Here is a 13,512-nt window from a genome sequence, read left to right on the forward strand (position 1 = left end):
TCAGCTTCAAAATAAAGCCAATTACTGTCTTTAATTCGGTCAAAAGTTAAAGGGCAAGTACACATTTTGTAAAAGACTGTTTTAAAAATAGCAGCCAGGAGCCCAGATCAGATAAGATATTCCTTTCATTAGTCCCACAATGGAGAAATTTGCATTGTTACAGCAGCAAAATATAATATAAGAGCAGCAATAAGAAAAGAATAAAGAAAAATAAATAATAAGTACAAAAACAATAAGAGCAATAGTAGTAAAAATGACATTATTTACAAGAGTAATATTAGTATTGAGTGGTAATAAACCAGAGTTGATATTCGTATTGCACAGATTAAAGTGAAATAAATATGTATGTATAATATATGAATATTGCACACAATTGGGGTTTAATGGGAGCAGAAGATCCCTTCATAATGAACTAATAATCTAAGTCTAAGTAAAAATGTATTTAGAAACTATATGAATTGGAGGGAAAATGCTTCTCTAATAAGTCGTTAGGTTGCAGACATGTTTGGGGTTCTCGGCACCAGCAGATTAATTAATTATAAGCCTTAAACTAATTAAACATTCTCAAAATGATCAGAAGTTGGTGATGCAGATGTTTAAAAGTTGCCTTTTTCAAGTGTCTTAAAACAACAGTCAAGAGTCCAAATTAATATTGAAACAAAGACTGTAAATGTGTCAGATATACACTTGATATGACTAACTCAGACTGCTGAAGCCTCATATAAGCTTCCCACTTGTTTTAAAACACACTTGAAAATTGTGAACCTGTCCTTTAAGATGAAGTGTGTTTTTAGATCTCTCCAATAGATGGTTATGATAGATGCCACCCAATAGCCAGATAATGTTTCTATTGTTTAAATCATTTATTTATTGAGAGTTTTATGCTTTACTGCAGTATGACCTTTATAATAAAGTCTGGATTTGCTCAAAGATTACTGACCAACCTTTGGTACACTCCTTTCAAGTAGGTCACAACAAGAGCAGCTCAGATATGCGGCCAGTGTCTCTTCTGACTGCTCCCATGATTCAAACAGAGAATACCAATGTTCTGCCCTCATGTCTGGATCTGAATACAGAGTATATATATATATGTGTTATGAATGTTTGATGCTGTGTAAAGTGTCACAAGTTTCACTGTAAATTTCCAATCTGTGTGCCAACTTCTTAAACTGAACTATCTAAGGATGGTAAATGAATTTCAGTCTCATATCAGCAAGGTAGGCAGAAGCTTTGTCATGATTTGTTAGTGGGCACAAAATTATAGTCTCAAGTCTCCAAACTCATTAAAGCACATCCATGATTAGTTTACTTGTTATAATTTTATAAAGCCCTCAGATTTCCGCTCTCACATGATTTATTATAGCTACAGTCCCACATTATAAGATATGAGATGTATTAGATGTTCAGATGCATTCAAAATGGATTGCCTTAATTTTTGCTATTTGCCCTCAAATGTCTCAAATGCCCCAAAATCCAAAATCCCCTTTAGGCTCGAAACACTTTAAGATGCAAGGTGGTTTATTTAAGATTTTATAAAAAAAAAGACATTTGGGTTGAAACTATGTGATAATATTATGGATTAATCATTTTATCTATTAGTATGTCCAAAAAATGTCCATCACAACTTACTGGAGCCCAAAGTGACATTTTCCCCGTAGTGATGATGTTTCATCAACAGTCCGAAACCTAAAGATAATCTGTTTACTGTCACAGAAAACAAAGAAATGCTGCAAATGTTCATAATCCAGATGTGACTCTTCTGCTTAACAATTAATTATGCTCTAATTGATCAACTAATTATTGCATAGCCCTATTAAAGCAAAATCATGATTTTTTAAAAACCTGTATAATATAGTTTGATAAAGCCCTCACATTCAATCTGCCTCTTTATAATAGCTACAGTCCCACATTAGACTATAAAAAGTCGGATTTTTGCTATATGGCTTCAAATGTCTCAAATGCCCCAAAATCCAAAATGCCCTTTAAGGCTCGTAACACTTTAGGGTGCAAGGTGGTTCATTTAGGAATTAATTAGGAGGTGAAACAATGCAAATAATATTCTAAATTTATCATTTTACCAATTAAAATGTCAAAAAAAATCTGAAAAAGAAAAAAATAATTCTGTTTACTGTCACATAAAACAAAAAAAATGCTGCAAATTCTCATAATCCAGATGTTGGAACTCTTTTGCTTAACAATTAATTATGTTCTGATTGATCAACTAATAATTGCAGCCCTAAAAATCAATAAACTGCATTGTAAACTGTGCTAAATTTAAGGATAAATGAGGTTTTAGGGACATTGCATGACTTTAAAAAGCTGTTTTACACATTTCACAGTAAGGGGTCAGGATGTTTATTGTGAAACTCGTGTCCTGGAGTTCTGTTCATCATTGACGATGACTTGACGGCGGTCTGACACTGACAGAGTGCAGACCCTCACCAGTCTACTCTGCTTCACTGGACATCACAAGTCTCTGAGCTCAAAATAGCAGCGTCCTCTCTCTCTGTGGCTGCTATCACACTTCAGGAGTATTATATTAATCTTTAGTCGTGATAAACTTTAAATAGCCTGCGCTTGTATCGTATGGAAATTGTGTGTGTGTGTGTGTGTGTGTGTGTGTGTGTGTGTGTGTGTGTGTGTGTGTGTGTGTGTGTGTGTGTGTGTGTATGTGTGTGTCTGTGTGTGTGTCTGTAAGTCCTTCAGAAAACAGTTTTGGTTTGGATATTAAAGCACCAACGTAATGAATCACATCACACCGACAAGCTGGATAAGTGCCATTAAAGCAGAAACTAAAGCTGTTAAAACAAAAAACAAAAAGGGGAGATGAAGGGAGGAGGGGGAGGAGGAGGAGGAGGAGGAGGAGGAGGAGGAGGAGGAGGAGGAGGAGGAGGAGGAGGAGGAGGAGGAGGAGGAGAGAGGAGGAGAGGGGGGTTACAAATGAAATATGAAAACAAAACATGGTTGTAAAGTCTGGAGACGAGGTGGTCTGGTTTTTTACAGGAGTGTGACTGGATTTTATTGCAGTACGAGTCAGTCATGCAAACAGCAGCGAACATGAGTCACACGCCTTAAATTGACTTATAAATGTGATAAATTCAGACTAAAATAAACTAAAAAAATGACCATTAATAAGTTTAAGTAAAGTCCTATAACTATAGTTTCAAATCAGTGTTTTACAGCATCAAGTTGCACCTTTTAAACTTAAATGTCTTATCTCATAAACACTTTGAAATGTGTAAATCGGTTGCTGGGAAACGTTTGAAGTGTTGTTCAATAAGATAGTTTTAACAGGAAGTGACGATAGCATCACAAGCTGTAACATAACTTCTAAAAATAACATTTCGTAGCAGCAAAAAGATAAAGTAAACCTAACTTCTAGTCCTTTGTGTCTGTAGGTTTGACTTTGTTTTATTTCTATCTGCATACCTGGAAAAATATGAGCCAACCTAACAATAGTTATTTGGTAATTTAGTCTTAATTATAGTGGTATAAAATGCTGTAATTTGAGGTATAGAGTGTTTTACTGTGAATTGTCAAGTGTCAAGATACGTGGACCATATTGTACCTGTTTTACTTAAACAAACAAATAAGATATTAGCAAACGGTTAGTTGTCAAGTTGGTTCACTCAGCTATTCAAACCTGACAACTATTAGGTGTAAATATTTAGTGAACTAACATCTGTGTAAGAACTCGTTTGTGTTGTGTAGTTTAGTGCTCACTAAGTAAACTCTTAACTAGCCTCAGTTTCAACTTAAAACAGCTCCTGGACTTGACTTAAAGGTGACACATCATGCACATTTCCAGGTTTATATTTTTAATCTGGGGATCTACTGGAATATTTGTGTCTGATTCAAACATCAAAAAACATCTTATTTATCTCATACTGGCCTTTATGCAGCCCCTCAGTTCAGCCTCTGTCTGCAACAGGCTGTTTTTAGCTCCTGTCTCTTTAAGGTCCGCCCCCTCATGAGCATACTCTGTTCTGATTGGCCAATTCTTGATGTCCCTGCATGCAATAAACTATAGTAGAAGGATTTCACCACTTTTTTTACCGAAAATGGAAACTTCTCAAATATATCTGAACAATACGCAAGAGGACAACATGAACCACACAAGGAATAACCTTAGCAACAACCATAGCAACCAAGGCTACGTAACGGATAGCCGTTTATGGGCATGTGTGATAAGCTGATGTCGGTTCATCTGTGAGGTAGGAAAAACCATCACAAATGAAGCGCTCAGATACAGCATGATAATAGTATCTAATTAACAGAAAATCACAAAAAGCATAATATGTCCCCTCTAGAGGACTCCCTGACCCCCAAAGAGAAGACACTGAGCTGGCACCAACAGCGCGTTCAGAGACAGAGCAGACATTGAGGCCCAGACTATCAACTGTATACCTAATTAAAGGTCACCTGCAGAGGCTTCGAGTGGCTTCACGACACACACACACACACACACATTGCACATCGGTTAGTTTTGTTTGGGAATATCTGCCATCGAGGAGTTTCATTGACCAACCGAGCTGAGTGATGTTTACAGCTTAGTGTAATTTACAGTTTGTAATATCTTATCGTCCGTGCGTCTCAGCTTATCCTCGCTAGTAGTGGCAACAATGACGCATCACCTTCCCTGGTTTTCTTCCTTTTAATCTAAAGTTTGCATTGACATTGATCCCAGTGGATACATAGTTACTGGGTGTATGTGACCTATTAAGGTTTTAATTAAAACAGAGATCAAAGACCATGCAAAAATGACCAGATATGCAATAAGAAACTATATTAATGACCCTTTAGCAGTGGTGGAAGAAGTATTCAGATCCTTTACTTAAGTAAAAGTAGCAATAATGTAAAAATACTCCATTACAGTAAGTAAAAGTACTGCAGTATTATGAGTGATGTAGTATGCAGTATGGTAAATGGCCTGTACTTATATAGCGCCTTTCTAGTCTTTTCGACCACTCAAAGCACTTTACAATACATTTCATTCACACACATTCACACACATTCATACACTGATGGCAGGAGCTACCACGCAGGGTGCCAACCTGCACATCAGGGGAAGCTAATCATTCATACACATTCATACACCGTTGGCACAGCAACGGGAGCAATTTTGGGGTTAAGTGTCTTGCCCAAGGACACATTGACATGTGGACTGGAGGAGCCGGGAATCGAACTGCCAATCGGTGGACGACTGCTCTACCTCCTGAGCCACAGCCGCCCCACAAGTATTACAGTAAAAGTACTGCAGTATTATGAGTGATGTAGTATGCAGTATTACAGTAAAAGTACTGCAGTATTATGAGTGATGTAGTATGCAGTATTACAGTAAAAGTACTGCAGTATTATGAGTGATGTAGTATGCAGTATTACAGTAAAAGTACTGCAGTATTATGAGTGATGTAGTATGCAGTATCACAGTAAAAGTACTGCAGTATTATGAGTGATGTAGTATGCAGTATTACAGTAAAAGTACTGCAGTATTATGAGTGATGTAGTATGCAGTATTACAGTAAAAGTACTGCGGTATTATGAGTGATGTAGTATGCAGTATTACAGTAAAAGTATTGCAGTATTATGAGTGATGTAGTATGCAGTATTACAGTAAAAGTACTGCAGTATTATGAGCGATGTAGTATGCAGTATTACAGTAAAAGTACTGCGGTATTATGAGTGATGTAGTATGCAGTATTACAGTAAAAGTACTGCAGTATTATGAGTGAGGTAGTATGCAGTATTACAGTAAAAGTACTGCGGTATTATGAGTGATGTAGTATGCAGTATTACAGTAAAAGTAGTGGTTTGGTCCCTCTGACTGATATATTATTATATATGACATCATTAGATTATTAATAGTGAAGCATCAGTGTTAGAGCAGCATGTTACTGTTGTAGCTGCTGGAGGTGGAGCTAGTTTACACTACTTTATATACAGTTAGCTAGTTTAGTCCAGTGGTTCCCAACCTAGGGCTCGGGCCCCTCCAAAGGGTCAGCAGATAAATGTGAGGGGTGGTGAGATGATTAATGGGAGAGGAAAGAAGAAAAAACTAAGTTCTGATACACAAATGTGTTTTTTTAGTTTTTTGACTTTTTCTCTAATCTTTGATTTTTGCTGAAATATTGGATCATTTGAACATTTATTGAAATGAAACCATGTGAAAAGTTTAGAGGGAAAAATCACTATTTGGTGGAGCTGTTAACAACTCATAGACATCTGAAATGTGAGCCTGACTACACACTGCTTTTTGGGTTAATCTTGAACAATGTGTTGTATTTTAAAAGCTTGTTATATTTTCCATTGTGTTAAAATCTTCATCTGAAATGTAGTGGAGTGAAAGTATGAAATAGCATCAAATGGATGAAATGGAAATATTCAAATACAAGTACATCAAAAGTGTACAGTTACTTTCCATCTCTCCACTTTGTCCACAGTGAAGCAGCCAGTATGAGCACGTGTTCAGTGATCCAGGCTGTAAAAGGTGTTCAGAGATCAGAGGGAACGTGGCTTTCACAGTCCAGCAGACGGGATGAGGTGGTTGCTCTGTGTTTTGTCTCAATGCCCTCGATGAAATGAGGGCTAAAATTAACCAAGGAGCACTCATGCCTTCCCGTGACCCTTTGGTGTGAGAGCCAAGTAAGACAGGAATGTGCGCTGAAGAGGGTAGAGCACAAACAGCCCTAAAGACAAAGAGCGCCAGAGGTAACGCTGGACCATACGTGTGAGTTACAGCTGAAGCATCTCACGGATTATTCTCACACATAAAAGCTGAAAAGTAAAACATCATTTAAAATATAAATGCAACATAATTCACAGTTTATCACAATAAGCTCCAGTGCGAAGCATTAAGCATAAAATGATTATAATAAAACACAATAGGCTATATAAGACGATTAAATTTAGGTTTAAACATCTGTCATTCATGTTAAAATGTAATTAAACCCATGAGTAAATCAATAATAAAGCTTAAAGTTGAAACAATTATTAAAAGCTAATGTTTTTAACTAGTTTTTAACAACTTTTCCAAGGAGTTTGTGTGTTTAGTCAGCAGCATATCTAAAAAAAACCTATAAAAAAAGTCGTTATTACTGAAATAATAGTGAAATTTGGTGAATCCACATGCAGGTTCTGATCGAGGAATGTCTCTAAACATAATAAGATGGGACATTTTGTAATAATCTCTCATAAAAGACGAAAAGGAATCAGCACATCTGGAACAACAAACAACCATCTATCAGACCGGCTGCAACAAATGATTATTAGTTTCATTATTTTACTTAATTTCACTTTATCGATTAATCTTCTAATTATGTTCTCGATAGGTCATCAGTAAATGTTGATAAATGCATGTTAACATTTTTAAAACCTCAATTTGACATCTTTAAGTTGCTTGTTTAATGTGATAAGACAGACAAAACATGTCCAGTATAATATTATATAAGATAAAGAAAAGTAGCAAATGCTCACAACTGAGAAGCTTTTACTTGGTAATGTTTGGCATTGTGATTGAAAAAATTAACAATTGATCAATTATCAGTAAAGTTGTAGATTGTTTTTGATGCAATGAATCAATTAACTGACTAATCAACCAGTTTTTTTCAGCCCTTGTAATATTTTCTATTACTAAAGGAAAGGTTCACAATTGTTTAAGTGTGTCTTAAAACAACACTCAGGTCCCCAAATGAACACTTGGTATTGGAAAGTGAGTGTAAGGGTTGCTGTAATATTTCTTCCTGTTAATACTGGCTGTTAAAAGATGATTGACATAAGTGATAAGAGCCAAAATCCACAGTGTGTCCACATTTAAAAGTTTATCTGAAGCTGATATGATGCTTCAGCAGTCTGAGTTTAAGTGGATATCTGCCACATTTACAGTCTTTTTAGCATCAAATTCCCTCTTTGTGTTTCCTCTGTTGAGTTGTGGTGGAAGTATAGTAACAAAAAGACTTTGGCACTAAAAACACTGTAACGTTGAAAGATATCTACTGGATTTGACTCATTTGGACGGCTGAAGCTTCATATTAGCTTATATATATATATATATATATATATATATATATATATATATATATATATATATATATATATATATATATATATATATATATACATATATATTATCATATACTCTTTTTGTGGACACACAAATATGGTTTTTGTTTAATATGGTTGATTTGTTTGTGTTGAAGTTTGATGTCTTTTGTATAATGTTTGACATATATAAGAAATTGAATAAAAACTGAAATGACCAAAAAAAATGTAATTTGAAAATGTATCTGACTCGTGTATATATATATATACACGAGTCGTCCTCCTCTCACATGTTATAGAAATATAATTCAGAAATATAATTCAGAAAATGACCCCAGACCTGGTAAAATTTCAAATGACATTTTTTGCACAGAAGGAGGACTGTGGATTTTGCCCAGGAGGAACGATTACAGCAAGAAAAACCTGTCAGTGTTAATTTGGGCTCCTGACTGTTGTTTTTACAACATTTGAAAAACTGTGAACCTGTCTTATAATATAACAAACTGAGCAAAAGTTTATTCACCCATGAAAAGCTTTTCATCAGAATGAAGTAATATCTTGTGGAGACATTAATATTGCAGCTAATTAAGAGTGTTCTCAGTCACGCCTGCCTCTCCTGGACGTTCATGACGGTGCTTTCAAGCCAAACGGTGTATTTTCTAATGAGACTGGATGCCGCCGCTTATTCATGTTTTCTGCAGCTTACATGACAGCTGTTGTCACCTGGCACCCGCTTTTGAGAGATAATGAGCTTAAAAATGCCCCATCTCCGTCACCCTTTCGCCCCTTACCGGCCCCTGTGAGAACAAGGACTGGATGGGAAAGTGTTTCAGGGCCAGACGTCAGTGAGCTGAACCCTGCACAGGCCTGAGAGGTTTATCTGCCGTGAATTCCTTCAGCTCAGGGTCGACTTCAGTGCAGAACCTGAGACCCTCCATTCCTCTGATAAGAGCCGGACAAAACAGATACATACTGTACTTTACACACACTTGCTCGATGAGTTGCACTTCAATATAAACATCACAGACGTTATACCAAAGAAATATAGAAGAGGAGAAATGAAAGAAGATGCTAAGAGGTACTAAGTACTTGCATATAAATTGGTTATTTCAATGTTTTGTTACTTTATACTTTATACTCACTTCAATTCAGAAGGAGATATTGTACTTTTCACTACATTTATTAATCATTAGCTTTACAGATTAAGATTTTATATACAAAACATGTTCATTAACCCTTACATACTGGTCATATTCCTTTATGATTAGTGCTTACTATACCAAATTTTGAACCACAGATATATTTTGCATTCATATTTTCTTTAGATTTGACACTATTACAGTGAAAATACATTCGCAATCACACTAAATTATGATCTTATGTTATCTAAAATGAGAATATAACAGCCATAATTTATTCCTGTTATTTACTAAAAGTGAAGGATGCAACATTTGAATGGTAGGTTTAACAATAACCTTTAACACTAGGTGCACTAAAATACATAATTCTATATATATTTCCATGTTTTTTTGCAGATTCTGAGCCACTGTAGGAACAGTTATAACATTTCAGGCTTCAAAAATGTAGTTTACTTTGATTTTAATTGCTTTCAAATGTCAAAATGGGTCAGATTTGATTAAAAATGAGGTTAAACTATCCAACAATATATAAAACAGTCAACTCCACCTCAACCAAGTCAAATACATCTTCCACATGAATGCATCACTAATAATAATCCAATAATATCGTTGTATAACAGGGGCCATATTCTGTATTATGGGCATGTTTTACTTTTGACATATTAAGTAAATCTAGCTAATAATACTTGTTTTAATTTAAAGGTGCAGTGTGTAGGATTTAGTGGCATCTAGAGGCTACAAAAGGCCCTTTCTAGAGACAGTGGTTTGGGATTATACGCTAATTAAAACATACTTATGAATACTATTTTCCATTTCTGCCAAGTCTGTTCATCCAGATGACACTAAATTCTGCATAGTCCACCTTTTTAGAGCCTTTTTAATGCAATATTTTTTACTTGTGGAGGGATTTTATTTTTATATTGCAGTGCTGATACTTCTACTTGAAGTCCCACTCCATTCAACTTTTCACCTTGTTGGATGTTTGAGCTTCACTGTGCAGAATGATGGATGCTCAGAGTCTGACACAAAGGGCTCCTGCAGACATTAGAGATCTACTGCAGCCCTCCAGCAGGTCTGTAATGTCCTCACATCAAGATTGGCTGGTTGTTTCAAGACCTAGGCTTAAAACTAAAGGAGAAATTGTGGGTCTTGAACTTTGGGATGCTCTCCATGACTTAAGATCTGTGGACTGGACACAGTGGACACCTTTAAAAAGCAGCTAAAGACCCATTTGTTTCTATTTAATTTAGTTTATTATTGTTTCTGTATGAACATTTATGCTTTATTTCTTCTGTGAAGCACTTTGTGACTTCTCTGCTCTTGAAAGGTGCTTTATCCGTAAAATGACTTAATTACTTTTGAATGTGAAGCACCCATAAAAAGTTTTACTCTGAGCCAAGAGTCTTCAAACATTTTAGTTTATATTATATTATGAGCCACTTTGGAAGCCCATTTAATCTTAGACAATAAAATGTCCAGAACAATAACAATAATGGACCCTGACTGTGAGAGACAACACCTGCTGGAGTGTTTTTAGTGGGTTCAAACTTGCCCAATTGGGAAAAAATGAAATACTTGTTGTATTGATCAGACTCAAGATGATTCAGAGACTGAAACAGTGTGTTTATATAGTGAGGATTGGGTTGACATATGTTCAAAACTGTCTTAAAACAAGACTTCCATAACAGAAACAGATTTCAGCTTGCTCCCATGCTGGACATTAAGAGAGCTCTTGATCTCCCAATGTGAGAGATGAAGGAGAAAATCTGTTCAAAAGTTAATGAGGCTTAAATGAGCAAATCAAATTTAATGGGTTTGTCTTCCAAAGTCAGTTTTTTTGGACATTGCTTCCTTGCTGAGCTGCAGTGGAGAGATACTGACACAAAAGGGAAATCTTGTAATAAAATGACTGTAAAAAGGTGCTTAATTTGACTAATTCAGCCAACTGAAGCCTCATAATAAGGCAAAGCAAGGTTGAGGAAGGAGGATAAATTAAGTCCTCCATCACTTACATTGAAATCATGGCCAGAAATGAAAAAGAAGAATTATAATAGGAAGCAAAAACACATTTTCAACTTCATAAGTTCACCTGACTGTTAATTTTAGGACAGTTGTGATCAACTATGAGCATTGTTTTAACCACTTAAACTTATAAAATGTACATCATTTGAGGACAGGATAAATTAAAATTCCCTGATTCAAAATGATGGGAAACAGACTTTTTTTTTTTTGTAAACTTGATGTCATCATCAATTTGACAATCCTGCGCAGGTGTTTAATCGCCTCTCAGAAGACCCTATTTTTGGAAACAATTATCCCACCACCTGGATATACAGTAGCAGCACTCATAATGAGCCCTGATATAACAGGAAATGAACCCATCTGCTCAGCAGTGCAGCATGGCTGACGGGCAGAAACAATCACTCATGATGATCTGTCTGCTGCTGTCAGCCTAAAGTCAATTGTCAGCATATCTAATACTCAGTGTGGAGACTGAGAGGTGATTGACTTATATGTGTGTGTCAGTATTATGATGAAAAATGAAAGGAAAACCCCGTTTAGAAAAGACTAAATGAGAGGCAACAGTTCTAACAAACAAAAATGTTTATTGCCGTTAAGTTAACATGACATTAGCACGTAGCATTGGTCAAAGCTAATGTTATATATTCACATCTGGTTTCTTCCAAAATAGAAAATAAAAAATAAAAGCAGGATTCAGCTGTGCTACGAGACTCAAGATTTAAAATTTCTATGTAAGATCGACATAAAAATAAAATAAAACAAAAACAATAATAGTGGATAACAGGAGGAGAAGGGGGTTGGGAGGTGCAGAGGAGGGGAGAAGGTGTCACAGCAAATCACAGCGTGTCCCCCGACATGAGCGCACAGTAGCACCACTCTCATTAGAAGTAGAGCCTGTCAGCATGGTTTTCAGTGAGAGGGGCTTCGTAGATTACAGTGTTTGAGTTTCGACGTCCATCCATTCACCCTTCCTTCCTTCCTTCCCTCTTTCTAGCTTCCTCAAACCCAATTTCTCTCCTTCAAAATTAAAAAATAAAGGGTTTCTGGTGCAGGTATGGGTTGTAGGGGTTACCTCCTCGGCTCTGCTATCAGTCAAATGCTAGATAAATTGTGCCTGTGTGTGTGTGTGTGTGTGTGTGTTTGTTTTTAGTTGTTGGACTTGAGCTTGTTGGCTTAACTAGAGGCTGTAGGGCAAAGGTCGCGTCAGCTTCCAAAACACCTCCCTTTCCCTCCGCACCTCCAACCTGGCTCTGTCCCTATCACCTCTGCCAGATAAGTGGGCATGCTCTGACACATCCTGGTGTCAAACAAAAAAATAAATGCCTTATCAAACATGTTGTGGTCAAGAGACGGAGGACACCAACAGCTAGAGAAAGTGATGGAGAAGAGTTTAAAGGTCCTATGGCTTAACTCTACACTCACTGTTCTTTTATTTCTTTTTTTTAATGCTGTTTTTTGGTTGTTTAGATTTCCCCTCAGAACTATGTAGACATGTAAAAAACACTACAGACTCTCTTGTTAGTTTTGTTGCACCTGTAGATGGAACAATTGATATAGATGATATGCAGGTGGTTTCCCTGCTGAAGTCGCCAATGGTCACTCCATCATTTAGAGGCAAACGCAAGAGAATAAAAAGAAGACAATCAAATGGATCACTGTGAAATTTTGCACACTTGAGATGCCAAAAAATTGGATATGCAGGTGCAGCAATTTCATCTTCCTTTATTGCCTTTTTAATTATTTTTGCAAGGTCTGGTGTCCTCAAGATTTTAATTTGGCTAACAGATCTTGCTCTATAGTGCTTTCAGGCTTTGTTTAGTTTTCTCTAACTCTATCCAACATGTCATTTCTTTCCATACCTCTTCGTAGCATTGCAGCTCTACAGATTTTGGCCACTAAGTGAGAGTGAAAAAGTAACGTTAACGCCTAAAAGATTAATTAATAATCTCAACAAAACTCTCAGCAAAGCTCCACCCAAGTCAAATCTAAAAAGAGGTCCAATCATCCTGAAGTGAAACAGAACTAACTATAAAAAATATAAAATAAAAAACACCAATGCAGGTGTGCAGGACTTTTTAATACAGGAAACAACCCTCAAAAACAGAGGCGGCTGCTACCACAAAGCACTGAAATGTAAAATAGCACCAGATAAGGGTTAAAAACCAGCTGATAGTCACTGGTTGTTCTGCCAAAATCTGCTCTAACATACACATATCTCTCATTCCCTGCCCAAACTCAGCTCTGACGTTATACAGTCAACTTCCTCCTGTACTTCACTCGCCACATTTCACATCCACGGATCCACACGTCAACC

This window comes from Scomber scombrus, chromosome 18 (genome assembly GCF_963691925.1).
Source record: "Scomber scombrus chromosome 18, fScoSco1.1, whole genome shotgun sequence".
In the NCBI taxonomy this organism is placed as follows: domain Eukaryota; kingdom Metazoa; phylum Chordata; class Actinopteri; order Scombriformes; family Scombridae; genus Scomber; species Scomber scombrus.